Here is a 21,550-nt window from a genome sequence, read left to right on the forward strand (position 1 = left end):
GTCTTCTAAGGCCTTCTGTCCCAGACCACCCCTCAGCTAACAGGAAGCTCCATTTTACCTCCGCCTACATCAGCACACCGTTGCAGAAGGGGGTGGAGGGCAGAGAACAGAGCCCCCCAAGACTCCCCTCCATACACATGCTCCAGGCACCCTGCCCAGTACACAGGAAATTGAGCTCTATTTTTCCCAATGATACAAGTAATTGATGTTTATTGAAGAAAATTATATATTATACAGTGAGCAAAGGGAAGAAATTAAGTTACCATATCTCTCCGCCAGCACAAAGCCACTGTAATATATTGGTGTATGTGCCCCCAGATGTGTACATGAGAGTGTGTGTGTGTGTGTGTGTGTGTGTGTGTTGTGAGAGAGAAAAAAGAGGCAAAGAGAAAATAAATTGCATTCTTTTTTTTTTGGAAGAAGTAGAATCATCTTACATAGAGTTTAACACGATTTTATTTATATTTGTTATTTTTGTGAACATTTTTCCCTGTCAGTAGACACACCTCTGTGATGATACTCTTACAGCCCAAAAGTGGTTTCTGAAAAATAATTTCAACTGAGTAACACATGTTCATTGAGGAAAAATGAGGACATACAGATAAGCGAAATAAAATTGTAAGTCCACCGTGTGAGGTCGACATCCGCATCTGCTGTGAGCATTTCCACCCTCACTGTTCCAGAAAACACACTCTTCCAGCCCTCCAAAGTGGAGCACAGTTGCCAAGATTGGCTAGACAAGATTTTGCTAGACGCGCTTTTGCTAGATGGGCAGCAGCAAACAGAAGAGCAGCTAGACTTTTGTTCACATCCTTGATTATTTCCTGAAAACTGAGTTAAGAAGTGCTGGGTCAGAGGACATGTACGTTTTTAAGGCCATCAATCCATATTGTTAAATTGCTTTTAGGGAGAGGTTCCAGGGTTTGGGGGCGCTTTTTCCAGTCCCCCTCACTAACTGTGGGTGGTATAATTTTTTTTAAGCTTTACAGGCATCCCATACAAAACCGTTCAAAAGAACAAAGCTCTTCTGTGTCTTATTTCGGGAGTTCAGCTCTCGTAGCCTTTCTGGCATAGCGTTTTAATCAGACCCTGGCCCACTGTAAGGGGCAGATATGTTCTTATGCAGGAAAAATGAAAAGACACATACATTTACAAGGAGAAAACGATGAAATTACAAAGGAAAAGACTCCAGTGAAGAGAGAAATAGGATGCCCTTTGAAACTTTCCAGAAGGAAATAGAGTCACTTTCATTTTGATTTCGTTTTCTTTAGTGTCCAGTCCCAAGGACTGCATCTGTAACTTTAAGACTGTGGTGTCAAATACCAATTTAAAAAAACCTGAACAGCCTCTGGGTACTCTGAATACCTTAGCACAAAGAAAGGGAAACACAGGAATATTCCATGTGTTTCTCTCTTGCCCTGCTCATCAAAAGACAAAGCACCTGTTCAGAAGATTCGTCTTTAAGAAGCTCTTTCTGTCTTTTGTGGTTTGTCAAAGCGCTTAATCTACCACATGGGGCTCAGTCCAACAAAGGCATTGGCCCACTTCCAGCAATTACCCGAGGAATTCTATTTCAAACACTAAATCTCCAGTTTTAATCAACTTGCAAATCCCAATCACCCCCAGCAGTGAGCAATCACAGGTAGGTCTGATGGGAGCAATGATTGTGTTTCTGAGCCCAGAAGACCTCTCTCCATCAGCTCTCACTTCGAAATCCCTGGTGTCTCCTGTCTCCTGTTAAACTTCACTGTTTACAGATAAGATGTCTGAATGAAGAAGGAAATGATGCTCAGGTCCTGGAAGGGCTGCTAAGTTGGGGCCAACTCCTGCTGTGGCCCTCAGGCTAGAACTTGTGGAAGGGAAGCCATGACTCAGGAGAGAGATATGTGTCCTGTTCCTTAGCACCATCACGCGCCTGGCTTAACCGGAAATGTTTCTCCCACCAGTCCCAACAGTGACAGGGCTGTGCCCGCCACCTGAGGGGACTGATGCCCTGGCAAATTCGGCTTTGGTGCCAGCAACTATTTTAGAGTGACATTTACCCAGAGCTCCTAGTTTAACCCAGCAGTGCAGCCCTTTTCCCGCTGCTCCATCTCACGGAGCAGAAACCCCAATGGCAGCGCTCTGGGTGCCCAGCAGGGGTACGGGTCACATTATTACAACGAGCGGAGTAGATCAGCTCCTAACTGTGGCATGGAAAGCTCATTCATTCAGAACATTTGCACATTAAAAACCACACACCAGGTGAAGAATTATTTTCCTTTGTAGGTGAAGCTAGGAAAGACTATCACAGAACTTACCATTTTATGTTATGGATTAAAAAGAAAAAAACCTATTGCTGCTTTTTTTGAAAGTGTTGAAGTAGAAAGGGGAGCACAGAGGTCCTCTAAATTTGCCTTTTAAACATGAGATCCTGCCTCCGAAAACTGCCAGCACAGTTATTCTAAAATGCTGTATTGAAAATGAATTCTCTCTGTAGAAGTAGTAATTGAATTCTAACCAAGTTACACTTTTAAAAATAGCTAATATTTATGTTCTAATTAAACCCAGCAAAAATACCACAGGCATTTTTTTAATTGGGTCAGAAATGAGGAAATCAGTTGTTGCCGTCACTACCGTCACACACATCAGCCAACAACTCAGCTAATGTGTAGCCCAGGTTGCAAACCACTATTCTAAGTACTGGGGTGGCGTGTTTTTGTAAAATACAAGACAGATTTTTCATTTTCACCAGTAACTTTATTGATTTGGATATCCTGAGTGTGTCAGCAGTCTCCTGCTTTTGGCTGCTAGTGGGTAGAGGCCAGGGGTGCTGCTAAACATCTTCCAATGCATAAGACTGCCCCACAGCAAGGAATGATTTGGTCAAAATGTCGATAGTACCAAGAAACTTTGCAAACCACCTTTGACACATTCAATCAGTCACAGCACCTTCTCCATACACTGCACAAATCTTTGTGTTTCAGTTGCATTTTTACCTTTCTTGAAATAATAAAGCGTAATATGCCAAACATGTTGCATATCTTCATCCATCTTCAATATTAAAATGGCTGCACAAAAATTCACCAATTTCGATAAACTTTTTAATGCATGTTGATATGACAGCTGTAACAATATAATGTAACAAAATTGTTTCAAATGAAGTTAAAGACCACTAAGCACTACTAGAGCCTTCATATGGAAAAAAATAAATGAACTCTTTGGCCAACCCAATAGTTCCAGCTGTGTATGTTCAAGCTTAGTGTGTGTGGAGACAGGGGGATTAAAATGCCACAAGGTGTTCTGTGAAGAGGGAAAAAAAGAACACTTGATCAAATCACCTCCTGCCCTGGAAATAAAAATCTTATCACCGCCATCAAATAATGTTGGTTGCAAATCTGCTTTCCAAATCCAGTTGCTCGGTTTTCAAGTCTAGGAGTGTAGCGGCCTCTGTACATGTCTTGGCTGAATAAAAGTCACATATCCATACTCTCCTAGGTTTGAAAAACAAATTACGGTTACCATGTACCCTCTGCTACATGACACATAGCATAGAAAATGTGATTCTCAAATCAGTGCAGTACTACCTTGCTTTCTCTTCATGAGGGACAAAAAACAATCTTGGCTACCTCAGAGCCACATTGAAAAAAACATGTCTTCCAATGTCATTTATTAAGCTTCTAGGATGAAATCTACCTGTGAAAATGTCATAGTCTAGAAGGATGCTTCCAAGGATAAAGTGCCAGTACACACTTTTCCTGGCTAATTCCACAAAAAAATAGGACAGCATTCTCCCTTTTTCTTCTTCTTGCTGAACCTGTTAATCCTTAAATGATACAGAGGAGAGTGTTTTAACATCCTGTTGTTATATTTTCCTGTAAAACTTTATATCCTTATTCCTAATTCTCCATTCAGTTGCTATAATCACTGGCTTTTATCCTATAAAACTTTGCTTTTTAACTAGCAAGATACAGATCAATGTAATACAAAGTATGTGCTAACACAGAACTAGGTTCTGCTCTTCCACGCGTGGGTGACAAGTAGGGAGACAATAACCTGCAAACACAGTTTGAAAGAAACGAGCTCACCCCAGATATAACCGCCTCCTCTTTCACGGGAAGCAGCAGCCTTCAAAAAGTCACATTTCCACATTGCACTTCCCCCCTTTCCCAGGAATTTTAACATCTATGAAACGAGGAGATGTCTTACAATTTTCATAGTTTAATTGCCTTTTTTCTTTCATGGTTGTACATAAAGTAATGGTCCACCTTAAAGCTGATAACGTCTTAGTTTAGCTAAAATGAGGCAAATCCACATCATTTCAGCCAAAGAGAGAACTGAATAGATGTCACATTAAATGTGGGCATGTGAAAGCAAACAGAAAAACAGAATTTTCTCTCTGATGCAGCCCCTTCTGGATTCTTCCTGGAGCAAACAAAGCATGGAGTATTTTTTGCAGGCATGTATGTATACACATATATATATACATTATATACATTTGTGCATATGTGTATATAGGTAGATAGATATTGATAGGCTGATGTGCATATATATACACCATCTCTCACCTGTTGCAATTTCAGGCACATTGACCCCATTTAGAATGAAAGCTAAAAGAGACAGTATTGAAAGAGTAGCTTCATGGTAATGTTACGGGAGAAACTCCCCAAAACTCGATTCTTCTGGCTGACACAGTAGAAAAATCACAGATCAGCAAATCTATTAGCACATAAGCAGGGTTTATGGGTGACCCGTTCTCAAGGAAAGAACAGCCTAGGTAAGGTGGGGCGGTGGGTGAAAGGCATAGGCAAAGCAGGGTAAGGGAGGCCAAAGTAAGGGTGGCCAAAGGCCAGGGTGGCCAGAGAGCCAAGAGAGAGAGTCCTCTGTTCTGAGGACTTGTATAGTTGGAGGGATGAAGTGAAGAAGTTCCGTACTGATTGACAGGTAAAGGTGGTGTCAGCTTTCCCAGAGGGTGTGACTACCCGAACATGAGTATGTGTGAGGGTCTGTTAGCCTGAGTCCTTATCTTGCTCCAGGCCCCAATTGCTCATCTTGTTGTAAGACAGATACGTGACAGGAGGCAGTTAATTAAAGTTGGGACAGTTACCCAAAGTTATTTCTGTAAGCAAATAGATAGTGACCAGTGGTAGACAATTAACCAAAGCTGTTTTCTGGGCCTCTTCCTCTGGGCACCGCGGACCCTCTCCCGCATTCCAGGCCTTGAGGTGGAAGCACACTTTCAAGGCTTTCTTTCCCCGATAGTGGAAACAGTACATAGACTTTCAAGGGCTTCCCTCCTTCCGTGTTAGCATGTGTTTCCTGTGATGTTATAACACTTGGCAATGTTATCGGACCGGGATCAGGACTGCTGCGTTAGTGGGTGAGACATGTCTCCCTCCTCCTCCCTGCCTCAGTTTGCTATCTAGCCTACCCAACAGTAATACATATTGCAATTAGCCAGTTGGCATTTGGCTGAGTTCCTACAACACGTTTCTGTTTCACAGAAACAGTCCTTGGATTTTTAACGCTAATAAGAGCTCTAAGCCAAACTTTCGTGAGGGTAATCTTCGACATATGTTAAACATGTGAATCCCAGGGCATTCCCCCAGACCTTTTCATTCAGAAGTCAGAGGGCAATGGGTCTGGGAGAGTGTTTATATGATTACCAAGCTCTACGGGGGAGTCGGACGCATGCGCCACTGAGCAACTCTATAGAGTCCTTGTGGTTTAGGACTCTGGGGCAACGTGTCATGCCCTTGGCACATCGGTAGTGAGGTTTCCCAAGCCCATCTGTGCAGCACTGGTCTCCAAAGGTCCGGAGTCACCTGGCTGTAGGCTCACACTGATCAGTAGATGTATCTCTAGCCTACCGCTCTTTCACGCCAACTCGGTTTCTCCCATGGCCTGTTTTCTGCCCTCTGTGTGAAATCCTTGTGTCCCAGAGCCTGTGGTATCTGTGACAGCTGTCCCAAAGGTATTCATTCAGTAAAAAGGAACTGAGGCCTAAAGTGGTTTACTTAAAATAGTGAAGGGTCAAGGAAATTTGGGTGGAGTGGGATTGATTTGTTTGCCAAGTAATTTTCATTTTCAACAGCCACAAGGAAGCCTCCTTTTTCACTAATGCAGAATTGTAACCCAGCTCAACACTCAGTGATTGCTCTCCACCTCCCCTTCATTTTCCAAATATTACAGGGAGTGGGAGGGGTAGGTTGAATAATGGCCCCCCTGAAACCTATGAGTATGTTACCTTACAAGATAAAATGGATTTTGTAGATGTAATTAAATTAAAGATCTTGAAAGGGGGAGAGTGGGCCAGATGATCCAGGTAAACCCGATGAGAGCAGAAGGTCTTATAAGAGGGACACAGAGAGAGACAAGACCGAAGCACAGGCCGGAAAGGAGAGAGATGCTGCACCACTGGCTTTGAAGAAGGAAGAAGGGGCTATGAGTCCAGGAATAGGTAGCCTCTGGAATCTAGAGAAAGCAGACAAATGGCTTCTCCCCTTAAAGCCTCCAGAAGACATGCCAGCCTGCTGATACCTCGGTTTTAGACCAGTGGTATCCATCCAGAATCGCAGGTTACTCCCGTGATTTTTAAACCTCTAAGGTGGTGATCATTTGTTATAGCAACAATAGAAAATTAATACAGTGGGGTTTTAAATACCCTTCTTACTATAGAGCTAAAAATTCTCAGAACAGTGACCTACGGGAGGCCCAAGGAACAGGCCTTGCTGGAACCTGTGAACCAGGACACGGGCTTTCCTGTTTCTCAACAGCAAAAGGGATTAACTGACATAGTGGCTCTGGCTCTTGACAACAAATGTCAAGGTCTCTGGGCCCGTTCCAGGAGATGCGCTGCTTTTTGTGACCACACAGGAGACCTTACCGAGTCCTCAAGTCTCCTGTTACCTCACTGGTGTTTGAAAGCACTCTTGCTTGCTATTGGGATGTGCATAAGGTTCTATTAGAGTTTAGAGGAGAGAGTTTAAAAGATAAAACAAAGCATGCCACTGCACTTCTGCCCTACGTGAGACCATGAAGGGGACTAAACTGTCCCATGCCTAGAAGTTGCCCCAGGCACTGCCTTTTGTTGTCCCATTCAATGTCCTGTCCCTTGACCCTCTGCCTTCCACCCCTCATCCATCCCAGTAAGATCATCTTAGAGCAATTCTTAAGCTTTTGAAGTCTTTGGGTGATTTTTACCATCAGGAAGAGGGGGGAAACTTGGGGGTGAGATGCCCGATGGTGTCTGCTGTGTTTCAGCCCTACACTCGCCTCCAACAGCCGGGTTACTCCTGCCAGCGCACACAGCCGCAGAGGACGTTCCCAAGACTTGCTTTCCACCTGGCTTCCTGTCAGGTGCTCTGATGCAAGGCACCCGCAGGAGTCTGGGAGGTGAGGGGAAGAAAGAAGCCTTTTCTCTGTCGATTTAGTTGTGCTCTTGCGGAGGCAGCCGCCACAGTGCAGGAGCGCAGGGGTGGCTGCGGTTAGCTGTGGGCAAGTGCAGGCTTCTGGGTTTCTGCCAAGTCTGCCGACGCGGCCCTGACAACAGCACATTGTGCACTCTGAGTAACATTTTTTCCCTTTGTTCTTTCAGATCCGGAGGTGGTAACCGCTTCCGGCACTTACTGATCTTTGGGAAATCTTACCTTCCCAGTTTTTCCCCTCTACTTCATCTAACGCCTTAACAACCAGCTCCCTCTTTGAACACCCACAGTAGTTTCTGTTTTCCTGAGTAGATGCAGATGGATAAAACCCCAACTTTTCACTTTCATTAGCAGGGGACGGAGAGTGAGTGAAACCCTTTATCTCCCTTCAGTATCCTGGGTGTTATAGATCTCATTTCACTGGGATCAAAAGAATCAAAGTAGGATCCTGCCCAGAAAAGAGGGGTGGCTTAAATTTGCAACACATCTCAAATCAGACTGAAAGCCATCGTTCCTTCTTCTACACTCATGGTCTTAGTCGGTTTCCCCAGCAGGTTTAATGCATTAGTGGCTTATTATGGGAGTGCTACCAGCAGCCACCTACAAAAGGAGTGGAGGTAAGCAGGCCATGATGAAGCCAAGTAGAGATGAGACCGTGGGTAAAGCCCCAGAGGCTGCTTAACCTGATCTGCAGGGAGCTCTGAAGCCTCAGAGCTTTCATAAAGATTGCACCCACCGTTTTCTAAGGGCGGCCCAAGGAGGCCATATACTCCCAGCAATTTGGCACTCGTAGCCCAGAATAGGCCTCTAAAGATTTGCAGGTGTGAGCCTTTGGAAACAAAACTACCCTAAAGCTGGGGGAAGGCACACAGAAAAGGTCAAAGGGACCCCAGAGGATCTGCCAGAGTTCTGACAGGGTCTCTCTCTGATTAGGACTCTTACTGTATCTGCCTGTGAAGAAGACCTGCAGAAAGGGATGGCCAGTGCTTCCCCTCTGCCTACCACGTTTCTCGCAAGGTCTTCCATTGGCCAGCTCCAAGCAACAACCACAGAAGGAAGGAGATTCTGGGAAATGTAGTTCCCAGCTCAACCAAGTTAATAATAAAACAATCCTGATATTAAGCCTAGCTGTTTCAGTAAGTGTCACAGAATCCCCAAATGAGGGTAGGTTTCCTTTTGCTAGAAGATCCACAGGTAAGTGTGGGTAGAAGGCCCAGCAGTAGCAGGAAGCACTGTTGACACACTTCTCTGTGTGGTCCCCATGGAGTATTCGATCAAATGGAAGAGGATGTTCTTCAGGTGGAGGGTTGGGTGCCTTGGCCCTGGCCCAGGCCCTGGAAGGTGTTAGACCAGCTGTAGACACTGGTTCTGGTCCTCTCACCTTAGCAGCCCCAATCCCCAGTTTCCTTGAGCCTCTGACCACAGTTTTTAAGTGCTTCTTTGGGAAATAAAAAATACTGCTCCATGGTGATTTTTATTCTCTTCACCTATAAATTTAGAGTCATTGTGGTGTTACTGAAAATATGGTCTCTCAAGCCAGAGGTTCTGGCTTGGGTTTGAGTATTAGGTCCATCACTTACCAGCTGTTTACTCTTGACTGAGTTGCTTAACCTCTCTGCCTCAGTTCCTCCTTTGTCAAGTAATAGTGTCACTGCCTTTCTTAGATAGTCGTTGAGAGGATTAAAGGAGTTTATATGTGTCAGTCACTTAGAATTTATATGAATAACACATTCATTGAACTTCAGTGGTTATAAGACACCTTTATTTAATGATTATATATTTTTCTTAGCTAGCCTACTAAAGCATTACCCAATAGGATTTGTCTTGGGGCAGATTAGCACCACCATGTGTGAGAACACAGTCAAAGTGCACAATATTTTAAAAACATTCTTACGCCTACTTGTAACTGTTTCAGAATGGCTTCCCCCCCCCCAATTTGTAAGGTTTTATCATACATGGAATATTTTCTTACAAGACAATCTTTAGGGAAATTTTTCTAATACAAAATTGTGATTACAGAAGGTTTAAAGGCCAAGTATGAGGCATTTGAAGTCTTCTTATTCAATCAATAACTGGCAAATTTCACCAATAACTATTAGCCTAAGTAGTGAGAATACAGAGCCACAAGGAATATTTGCAAGTTTGGGGTTTTATCTGATGATCTCAGCAAGAATATCCTCTCTGAGACATATGGATAACCTCGAGTTCCTCGTGGTCAGTCTCAGAGAAATTCTGGCGTTCTCCAGTGACCTGGTATGGTGACTCACCGAGGCCAGAGCTTCCCTCTAAGAACACACTTAGGCAGTACTGGTGGGATTGCATACTTGGTACAGCCTCTTCAGAGGGCTATTGGAAATGTCACTCAACACTTGCAGGGCTTATACCCAGCAATCTACTGTGAAGTGTTTATTGTATAATAAAGAATTTGAATGGTCTTTGCCCCAGGTTTTTGGGACAGAGCCTCTAACCCTTGGAATTTTCCAAATGGTAGAAATCGGTTGTCTTTCAAAATGGGCTCCTGGGATTGCACCTGAGTGTGTTAGTGAAGTGATGCAGGGTGGTCTCCTAGAAAGTTCAGGATGGAGCCTGGCCAAGCCAGAAGGACCAGCTATGTGCCGAGAGGGTTGGGGCTTTGGCCACCCGACACCAGCCCAAACTCCTGACCTCTGGGGAAGGTATAGGGTTGGAGAATGATTCGATCACATGGCCAATGATTCCATCAACCATGGCTACAGAATTAAACCCCAGTAAAAACTCTGGAGCTTCCTGGTTGGTGAAAGCACTGGTGTCCCAGAAAGGTGACATGTCTTGAAGTCATACGGAGGAGACACAAAAACTCCACAGTCAGGACCCTGCCAGGCCTCACCTAATTTGCATTTTTCATAATAAAACTATAATGATAAGTGCAGGGCTTTCCTGAATTCTAAGTAATTCTGGTCAATTATTGAACCTGAAAGGGTCATGGGAACCCTGACCCCTTCAGTTAGTCGAAAGCATGTGTGGCATTCAAAGTGAGGGCAGTCTTATTGGGAACTGTGCCCTTAACCTGTGGGGTCTTCACTAACTGCAGCTAGTGTCAGAACTGACTCCGAGTATTGCTGTGTTCAGTAACCAGCTCCACGGGAGATGAGGAAAAAGTCCCAGTTTATAATGTTTGCAGATTTCCATGACGGAAGTACTCTCACTATGGCCAATTTCATGTTACCAACATGATGCCATTGATCATGGAGTTGAGAAGAGATGCACTTGATCTGCTTCTCATGGGCCTGCGCTGGTGGACTCCAGCACACTCTTACTTATATCTTGTGACCAGAAAATTCCATTTCTCAGAATTTATTCAACATAGTGCATGAATAAAATGAAATGCTATACAGGCTTTAGAAAGCACTAGGCAAATATATACTGATGTGGACTAATTTGCCAGCTACATCATAAAGTGAAAAAAGGAAAAGGCAGAACAGTCTGCACTTTGCTACCATTTCGCATGACATGGGGGGGGATACATGCTAACTTACATATATGTATACACTTTGTTGGGAAGGAATACACAAAAAACTAGTAAGAGAGGTAGCTTCTGGGAGGGAAGATTAGGAGGTTTGAATGAGAGACACTACTTTTTACATATACCATTTAGCTCTGTTTGCATTTTTATGGTGTCTATTTAAAGACATAAAGTAATAGGCAATGGCAGAGAGTAAGGTTAATAGGAATGAATGACCACGAAGAAATGAGTGAACCCTCTGAACAAAATGGCTTTCGCTCTTTCATCATAGTTAATGCACTTCTCACCAATTTCTGTGCACAGTTCCAAAGGCTGCTTCAGCGAGAAGGTGACAGGGTTCGCAGAGAAACTGCAGGATCCTTTTTCTAACAATGAGGTCAGACGGTGAGAAGCCTGTAGGGGCCAGGTTGGCACCACCAATGCACGGAGTTGCCCAGATGGGGGTCACGCTGAAATGAAGGGCTCCCATCACACGCGAACAGAGAAACCACAACTCGGCTGCAGCGGCTGTTGGCCTGCAGGGATGTGGACCCAGCATTGCCAAAAATTCAGAAAGCCAAAATAATACATAAAACTTCTTCACCTGTTTAAAGTAAGTAACTAACACAAATCTTTCAACAACATTATGTGGGCCAAATATGCCATTTATTTATTTATTTATTTATTTATTTATATTATATTTATATATATTATAATTTTATAATTTTTAAAGCAGATGGCTATGTATCTACCAATGAAATACAGAAACTTACTTTAGGCTCATATTAGATGAGTAGCAAATATTTGAATGCGATGTTCTAAGGAAAGGGGTTTGGGCATCTTCTCCCCGAGTCCAAGACAATTCAACTGTATTTGTAAAGGTCAGTGTCTTAGTTCGTTTAGGCTGCTATAACAAAACACCACAGACTGGATAACTTGCAAACAACAGAAATTTACTTCTTACAATTCTGAAGGCTGTGAAGTCCAGGAGCAAGGTGTCAGCATGGTGGCATCCTGTGATGATGGCGCTCTTCCAGGTTCACGACCTGGTTCATGCCTTCTCACTGTGTCCTCACACAGGGGAAGAGGCTAGGAATCACTCCAGAGCCTACTTGAAAAGGACACTAATCCCATCCACGTGGGCTTCGTCTTCATGACCTAAGCACCTTCGAAAGGCCCCACCTCCTAACACTACCATCTTTGGGGGTTAGGATTGCAACAGGTGAATTGTCGGGAAAGGAGGGAGTGGCGAACACAAACGTTCAGATTGTATCAGTCAATTAAGTCTGAAACAACACTTCTTCCCTATTCTCTTGACAGGATTAATAGATTTTAAATGTTATGAGAAGTCTGTCAAGCTCACTCAAAAGTGAAAAATGGGAATGTGCAGAAAAAGACTCAAGATGGAAAAGAGAGATATAAAGGTGGTATCCAGGCAAACACAGGGAAGGAGTGAGAGATGGGGGTGCCACCGTGGGGGGCAGTGACAGGAGAGAACTGCAGCACTGACCGACCTCAGGAGGCCGGGCCGAGACCAAAGGCGGGGAGACCAACCATTGTAGGGCAGTTTGGTTCACTGGGTTTTCTTGCTCATCGATCTGCCTTTCTGAGTTCTGGGTGTTCCCACTCTAGTTTGATTAGAACTGTCTGAGTCCATCAGCATCCAAATTATGACTAATTCATCCCCGCTGACTTAGACTCTCTCAGCACCCTGTGGACTGAACGTGTGCTGATTTCCTGTTGTTCTCGCTTTTAAGAAATCTCAGCCGAAAGCGTGGCCATGCTTCTGTGGAATCTCAGACCCACACGTACTAAGCAAGTCCCGGTGAAGTGAGATTAATGAGGGTATCTGTGCACTGCAGAGGGAGAGAAAATAGTGACAGTTATAATAATGATAACAACGGCAGCAGCATTTTTATGGGCCCAGGGGCTTTGTGAGAGAGACAACCAGAAGTCTTACCCTATTACCACACCTGGGAAATGTGCCTTCCTCCGAGTCAGGTCTGCACATAACTTCTCAGAGTCCAGCCATGATAAAATCAATTATTTCCAACACACCATACTCCATAGAACTGCTAGAAAGGAAATAAGGTAACCAGAATAAACGCCTTTTGGGATAAAAGCAAAGAGAGAGAACAACCAGTCCTTAGCATACGCTGCATCCAGCCAGAGAAGACTGGCAGGGGCATCCTGTCCTTGGCAATAAAGTGATGTCCTTGGTCGACCAATCTGGCCACCCTTGGCTTTGCAAACAGAAAGAACTTTGCATAGCAAGATTATATCCTGTTTCTTCTTATAAGAGCCAACATGGGCTACACTTTGTCCCATTCCTTCAGGACTTTACTGAAAGCTGTAAGAATGAGCCAACACACTCGAACACTATGACATTTTTCTGCTTACATCAAGGCTGAAGTTCCATATTACTGTCTCCTACCTACGTAGAAGGAAACTAAGATTTACAGAAATTGGATAACTAAACCCATCAGAAAGATGCAGAGCACAGATGTGAGTAAGTCTATCTTACTTTAAAATTATTCTTGTCTCATTTTATTTCCTCTTTCATAACTTTTTAATTTCTAATTACCGAAGTAAGGAGAACATAAGGGTGGTGGAAAGATTGGAATACACAAAAATGTGCTTTGTATTTCCTTTCAGTATCACTCTCTCGTGATCACATGCACACAAACACGCTCACGGTATTTCATTAGGATTTGTCAGTATATACTCTTTCCAGTTCTCTACAAAGCTACAGAATTCTCACCATGAGGCAAGAAAAATAATCCCAAGAATTCCAGGTTTCCAGCAGTTTATTGCTTTGGCAAGAGCAACCTAAATTACCTCAGATGGGCTTGTATTTCACTGTGTTAAATTTCAAATAACCCATTACCATGAATAATACAAGCACTAGAGTGAGATTTTTGAAATATTTCTCTTTCATGCCTGATTTCAGAATTGGTGCTTGGGTATAATGAATATCAAGTTTAACTAAGGTAAGAACAATTCTAGCCACCAAGCAGATGACAAAGAAAAAGAAATTAAGGACAAATCTCCATTCTAGTCATTTATCATTTTGATAAATAATTTTGAGCACTTTTTATGTGCCACGCACTTTTTTTTTTATACAATGCGGTATTAAATGGACAAATTCTCTGCTCTCAGGGAGTTTACACCTTAAGAAGGAGTAACAAACATTACACAAGTAAACGGAGACAATGTTAGGTTGTGCTAAGCACTGTGGGTTGAGAAAACAGAGCAGAATAAAAGGAATGGGAAAGGCTGAGGAATGAAGTGCTGCTATTTTATGAAGTATATTAGTCTACTTGGGTTGTCATAATAAAATACCATAGACAGGGTGGCTTAATCAACGGAAATTTATTTATTTTCTCACAGATCTGGAGACTAAGATTCCAGAGCAAGATCCCAGCCAATTCAGTGTCTGGAGAGAGCTCTCTTCTGGGCTTGCAGCCAGCCACCTTTTCTCCATGTCCTCACATGGCCTTCCTTTGGGATGAACTTCCTGGTGTCTTTTTTTATAAGGACGCTAATCCTCTCGGATCAGGGCTCCACCTTTATGACCTCACTTAACCTTAATTGCTTTCTTAGTCCAAATGCAGCCATAGTGGGAGGGTTAGGGGTTCATCAAATGAATTGGGAGGCCCTGATGGGGGAAACACACATACATTTAGACGATAATATACAGGAGATTCAGAAAAGGCGTCTCTGATAAGATTCCATAGCTAGCGTTCAAGAAGGCCCTGGGGGTGCTTTGTGCTGATATTGACACCCTGAAGCAGTCTTCTCCTACAACAAACCCGGGCTGGGTCTGTGCTGTAGAATGCAGCAGAGATTAAAGTATTTGACTTCTGAGGCTGGCTCATAAAAATCACTGAAGCTTCCACTGCTGTTTTGGATCACTCACCCGGACACAAGTCAGCCACCATGACATGAAGACACGCAGCCTTGAGAGAGGCCCACGTGCAGAGGAATTCAGACAACCCACCGACAGCACCAATCTGTCATAACTGCGAATGAACCACCTTGAACATGGACCCTCCAGGCCTCAGATGACTTTAGCTCCAGCTGACTCCAGCCCCATGTAGAACCCCTAGCTAGAACCATCCAGCTAAGCTTGTTTCAAGTTTCTGGCTTTGGGAAAAAGTGAGATAATAAATGTTTGTTGTCATTTTAAGCCACTAAGTTTTGGAGTAATTTTTTTTCCAGCCAGAGATAAGTAATATACAAGGTGACACGGAGAGATCTGAGGGAAATAATCACAAAAAAGGCTTTCAGGTAGAAGCAAAAGCAAGTGCCAAAGCCATTGATGTACAACATGTATGGCAGTGGCCTGTGCAAGGAACAGCAAGAAGGCAGTGCGCTGGGAACAGAATGAGCAAGGGCGAGAAGAGCAGAGGTTGGTCAGAAAGGAAATACACAGTCAGATCATGGAGGGTCTTACGTGTCTGCTGCCGTATCAGAGCAACATGTAGTCGACGTCCAGGAAGAGCATCTTATTTGTTGAGAAGACACATTCTGATAACTTTTGAATTTCATGTCATCAGATTACATCAGCCACCTCGGTGAGCTCCACAACTCTCATGCTTCCCACTGTGTTTTGAATTTTATTTATTTATTTTAGAAAGGGGAAGGGAGGGAGTAAGAGAGGGAGAGAAACACTGATGTGAGACAAACATTGATGGGCCACTTTCTGACCAACCCACAATCCAAGCATATGCCCCAACCAGGAATTGAACCAGTGACCTTTTGCTTTGGAGGACAATGCCCCACCAACTGAGCCACACCAGCATGGACTTACTATTATTTATATGTCTACAATTCCCAAATTTATGATCTACATCTCTGCCTTGAACTGCTGCATCTTATACCCAAGGGTCTAGTCAACATCTGCCCTGTAATATGTACCAGGTGTCTCAAATTTACAGTGTCCAAAATAAGATTCCTGGTCTTCTCCAGCCTCACTGCCCCCCTCAACACATTCTTCCTCCATCTCAGAAAGTGAAAACCCAATCTTTCAGGTATTCAAGGCAAAAATCTTAGAGTCATCCTTTATCCCCAGTTCCTTAGAACAGTGCTTGGTACACGGGTAAGCACCCAATAAAAACCTTATTGAATAAATTAATAATCCCCTTAGAGTCTCCAGGACATGACCAAATGATAAAGCGTGATGGCGCCCATGCTATGCAGAGGATAATGAGAACTTGAGATGCTCTAAAACTGAGGAAAAGAAAAATAAAGGCACAGTATAAAGAGAAGAGCCCAGCATGTCTGGGGGTACCTGGGAGAAACCCAAGAGAAAGGTCTTCCCTTTGGGGTGGGCCCAAAACTTGGGGAAATCAGACAATATTGAAAGGGACTTTTAAACTAGTTTGCTGTGGAATATGTAAATGTAAACCTCAATCCTTCACCTTCCCTAGGAAATGTTTGTACAATTCTTCTTTTCTTGGTAATGCCCGTGGGGGATGAGGGGTGGGTTCTGATTGGGGAAATGGGAGAGGAGTGACTTCTGCAGCCAAGCTGATTAAGAGTCAGTATGTTCAGAGGCAGAAGGCAAAGGTCAAGAGTGCAGCTAATATCTGAGTTGCACATGCAGCCTTAACCTTGCTGTCTATTTCCTTGGCTGGCTTCTGTTAAATAAAAGGGTGACTTTAACAAACACCAGTGTTTTTAATTTATCAGACACTGTTCACTGTGGCTCTGGTCCAACTCATCTGCGGGCAGCTGCTTTCCTACACATTCTTCAATTGAAACTTATCATTATAATCAATAACCACCGCTCACATACGCAGTGTGCTAGACACTGTATCCTGAAAAGAGGTGGCCTCTGAGCTCAACTGCTCAGTTTCTATTTTTAATCATGTAGTCCTAGCATCTTACTCTCCTACTCTTTTCCTAATAGAGTTAGCTTTTTCAAAGCAGGTAACCTTTTAAAATCGCCTCTCCACGAAATCTCCCTCCAGCCAGTTCTTTGGGAGTGCTTCAGGCAAGGAACAACAAAAGTGGTCATTGCCACTGGAAACGCGCCAGAAAATTAAACTATGGCGATAAAAAGTAGTGCTAGTTTCTATTGTTAATATAAAGTCTTATTGAGATAGCACAGACAGTGGTAGTTAAACCTATTCACCGAGAGAGAAAGCATTTGTGGGCTAAAAAGCCATATTCACAAAATTTTTTAATCTGCTTCCTATCCTAGCTCCTAGCTGCCTTTATTTTATTCCCATTATATTTCACTGAGTATTTCTAGTGTGCCATAGGGTAAAAGAGCCATAAAGATCCTCTTCTTTCTGGGCTTTTTTGGACCCCGTTTACACCCTAAAACCCCAGCTTCTGAGCAGCCCCTTCACTTCTGCTCCTCACCCAGCTCTACCGATCACTGCACCCTCCACTTCGCAATTGCCATCTTTTCAGTTCCCCTCACCAAAGGTATTTCTCGGTCTCCAGGTTTTCTATAGGCAAAAGGCATACTGAACCTTTTCCCAATCACAGATTTTGAAACTCAACTTCATTTCATTCAAATACCACACATAATTTAAAAAACCTACCAACAATGGCTGTTGTTAAGATGAGTGGACAAGAACAGGGATTAGTAATGATATCTATTAGATAGAATTTAATGAAACTTTTCGAAACCAGATCAGCAAATCACTGTTGGGATACATGATGAAACATGGGAAGAGCCTTCATGGATGCGACCTGATTTTCTAGGTCATGCTCCAGTCACATCCCATGGGTACTGTCGAAATCCTATGTTTAAAAAAATGTTATTAATGCAGAGATAGACAAATAGGCCAAAGAAATAAACCAAGTTGCTTAAAACAGACGCATACCTACAAGGACACTTGACGTACAATACAATAAAGACACCACTTCAGAGCAGTAGAGAAAGATGGTCATTGAATAAATGGTGCCAGGACAGTTGCTTATTCAAGTAGAAAACTTTAAATGAAATACCTCTCTTACAACACATAGAATAAATTACCAATGGGTTCAGAATTCAAATATGAAAGGTAAAACACTCAAATGTGTAGAAAAGAATATTCTTTATGACCCAAAGTGTTAAGGGGAAGAAAGATTTCTTAAAGCACAAAAGTACAATACAGGATGAGATCAATCGGTAAATTGGACGACTAAAACTGTGAGCAAATATTCCTCAGATTACACCATTAAGAAAATGAAAAGGCAAGCCACAAACTGGGAATAAGTATCTGCAATAAGATAACCAAAGTATCAGTATCCTGAAAATACAAAGAACTCCATGAATGGTTGAGAAAGTGAACAAACAGCACAATAGTAAAATGGTCAAATATGTGAACAAGTATACCTCCAAATATAACCAGCAACTATGACATAGTCAATAAATATAAAAAGAGAAAGTAACCAGAAAGTTAATGCCACGGGTTTGTAGAACAACAGGAACTCTGATTCACTGAATGGGAGAAAACAACTCGGCACTACCTGGGAAGGTTAACAAAGATGTATATAGTCTGTGGATAACTCAATTTTACTCCTAGATATAAATCCTAGAGAAGCTTCTAAAAATAATAATATAAAATTGCATAGCACTGCAATTGCACCATGCTGCATAGTTTATGAAGCACTAGTATTCATAGTCTATAATTTTTAATCCGTTTTTAGTAGGCATTACTAGCTCCACTTCTCACAGAGGTTTAGTTGTTCCCAGGGTCACACAACTGGTGAGTGGCATTGACACCCCCTGGTGTAAATTCCTTCTTCTCCCGGTATCAGCCCCAACTTCTGTCAGGAGATCTCTCCTCCCCGCTTGTGTGCAGTTTTGATGAGGTTTCATCTAGACTTGGTCATTGGAAACACAATGGTGATTGGTTTGTGGATAACATGGGACCTAGGTTTGTCCAATCAGAGTGTAACTTAGCACTACTGGGAAAGATTATGTCCCTTCCACACTGGTCTAGAGCCTGGTAGGAGATGAGGCTGGAGCTGAGTTAAGCTGTCATTTGGAGTCTGAAAACAAAGCAGACAAGCAGAAGGAAGAGTTGAGAGATGAAAAGATTTGTCTGGATGACATAATTTATAGCTCTAAGATAACAAAGGCCAGATCTACCCCTGAACATCTAGGAGGTTACGTAAGCAATAAACTCCCTTATGTTTAAGTGATTTTAAGTTGCCCCTTCTGCAACATAAAACCCAAGGATTCTGGATGATACAAAGACAAAGCCAAAACTAAAGTCCAGGTGTCCACTGCTCTTTTCATAGCAATACCCAGCAGATGCCGCCGATGGGCTCCAAACCCCACATGACAAAAATGAAAACAGTATTTTGCCTTCACTACGACAAAAATCTTTAGGTGTTCTCCTTAGTCTATCATACAGAAAAATATTGCTGTCTCTTATTTCTAGGAGTATATATCTAGTTTGTATCATATTTAATTCAAGGTCAACAACTTCATAACTGAGGTAATTGCTTTGTCAAAAATTCCCCCGAACAGAGTCAAGGACAGCATTCTGTAATTACAGATAAATGCATCCAAACCACACATGATGTTTAAAGGTGATCAAAGTAAGGATATCCGTTAAACTATTATCATGAAAGGGGTTTAGACTCTTTAATCAAACGGCATGAATGAAGTATGATGACACTGTAAATAAAGTAACCAACAACACAGAATCCTAAACAACATCCCCTCCCCACACAGGAGAGGGGGACATTGTCAGAGCTGCCCTTGTCTTAGAACAGAGGCTGGCAACGCTCAGGGAGAGGATCCGCCTTGCCAGCTGGAGTCAGGGAAGTGGAACTGAGGGGCTCTAGAAACCGTGCCCATGATTGCAAGACCATGACTCCCAAACATAGTCTGACAAGTGTGAGTATGCTTATGAGGACAGTGGAACAGGGTGTTTGAAAGCAGGACTGCCCAGGAGCTCCAGAATGGTGGTGGCAAAGGTAGATAATAAATGCCTTTCTCGGAAAAAATACCTCTGGACAGCAAAGACGGATCATGAGCTGTCAACATGGCTTGCCAAAACTGCAAAGCCTTCAAAGCTGGTCCTCAAAGTCTTCCAGGCTGGTTTGCCTGCCCCCGCGGACCTGCTCCCTCTTCCCTCTGCCCAATGGCTTCATCCGTGGAAAGCCCCACAACGAGGCATTCCACTCAGACAGATGCTCTTAGACAAGGCTTAAAGCTCAAAAATTAAGTGTTTCTCTTTTTCCATGTCACTCATCAATATTTCCATTTCCATGGACATTGGAGCCGTGCAGGGCTAGGTACCAGCCAAGCCAGGCCACTTAAAAACTGGTGAAACTGGGCTTTCTTTGCCACTTCCAATGCCAGGATGCAGACAGACATTCTCAGCAATCAGACTGCTGATGTCCCAGAAAATGTCCACGTCACTCTGAAGAATCACACAGTTATTGCAAAGGGCCCCCGAGGCACCCTGCGGAGGGACTTCAGTCACATCAACGCAGAACTCAGTCTCCTTGGAAAGAAAAAGAAGAGGTTTTGTGTTGACAAAGGGAGGGGGAGAATAGAAAGGAACTGGACGCCGTTTGCACGATCTGCAGTCAGACACAGAACACAACCGTGGGTGTCACTCTGGGCTTCCGTCACAGGATGGGGTCTGTGTTCTCTCCCTGCCTCGTCGATGTCGTTACTCAGGAGAATGGTTCTCTCACTGAAATCAGAAATTTCTTGGGTTAAAAAGGCATCCTCAAGGTGCAGGTGAGGTCAGGTGTTGCTTGCTCAGTATCTCAGGCCCAGAAAGATGAGTTGACTCTGGAAGGAAATGGCATTGAACTTGTATCAAATTCAGCTGCTTTGATTGAGCAAGCTGCAACAGATAAAAACAAGGATATCAGAAAAATTTTGGAGGGCATTTATGTTTCTGAAAAAAGAGCAGCCCAGTAGGCTGATGAAAAAGATCTAAGTTGTCCAGCTACAGAAACAGCAAGGTGCCGAATGATTCCTCACACTCGTGTGCAATATTCTTCACATTTATCTGTGTAATTTTAAAGATGCAATAAGAGCTATGTATTGAAAAAAACTAGTGATACTGGGAAAGTTAGCATCAATTTAGCATCAATTTAGCATCAATTTCCTCATCTGAAAAATGAGAATATAGGCACCCGTTCTCTTTTCAAAAGTTCACTTTAGGCCACTTCACGTTTACGGAAGACCTGCATTAGTACCTGCTTTCGATAACAGGAAGAAATCTGAAAAGGATTTTCACTTTTATGAAAATAGGGTGCAGTGTCTGACTTGCAGCACGGTGTTAAAGCGGCAACGTGTGTGCGAACCTCGAGCAGCAAGTGGCCCCACCAAGCTCTTGATCTTGGAACTGCATACCCTCAGCATCCCAGCATCAGGCCTCCAGAGCTCTGAGCCATGTCTGTGAGCATCTGTGCTTTGTCTCGATTTGTTCTGTGCATCCATTCCAAGATGGATCCTCGGGTCATTGTTCCTTCACTGTGTGCCATATTGACTTATGAAAGGTTTCATAGCAATGCTCTCCTTTTGGATAATGAGGGAAACCTGTAATAATAGCCCCTAATACAGAGTTACTAAGAGAATTCAGCGACCTAAGGCATGTAATGCAGTTTACCCAACGGATGGTCCCAAGGAAAAGCCCAATGAATATCAGTAATTACTATTATTGCTACTAATGATGATAATAGTGAT

General features: G+C 43.1%; 1 pseudogene; it reads left to right on the forward strand.

The window, feature by feature from the left end:
- Positions 1–20,192: 20,192 nt before the first annotated feature.
- LOC119041385 (60S ribosomal protein L9-like) lies at positions 20,193–20,760 on the forward strand (annotated as a pseudogene).
- Positions 20,761–21,550: the final 790 nt, after the last annotated feature.

Source organism: Artibeus jamaicensis, unplaced genomic scaffold (assembly GCF_021234435.1).
Source record: "Artibeus jamaicensis isolate MK-2021 breed Jamaican fruit bat unplaced genomic scaffold, CSHL_Jam_final contig_519, whole genome shotgun sequence".
In the NCBI taxonomy this organism is placed as follows: Eukaryota; Metazoa; Chordata; class Mammalia; order Chiroptera; family Phyllostomidae; genus Artibeus; species Artibeus jamaicensis.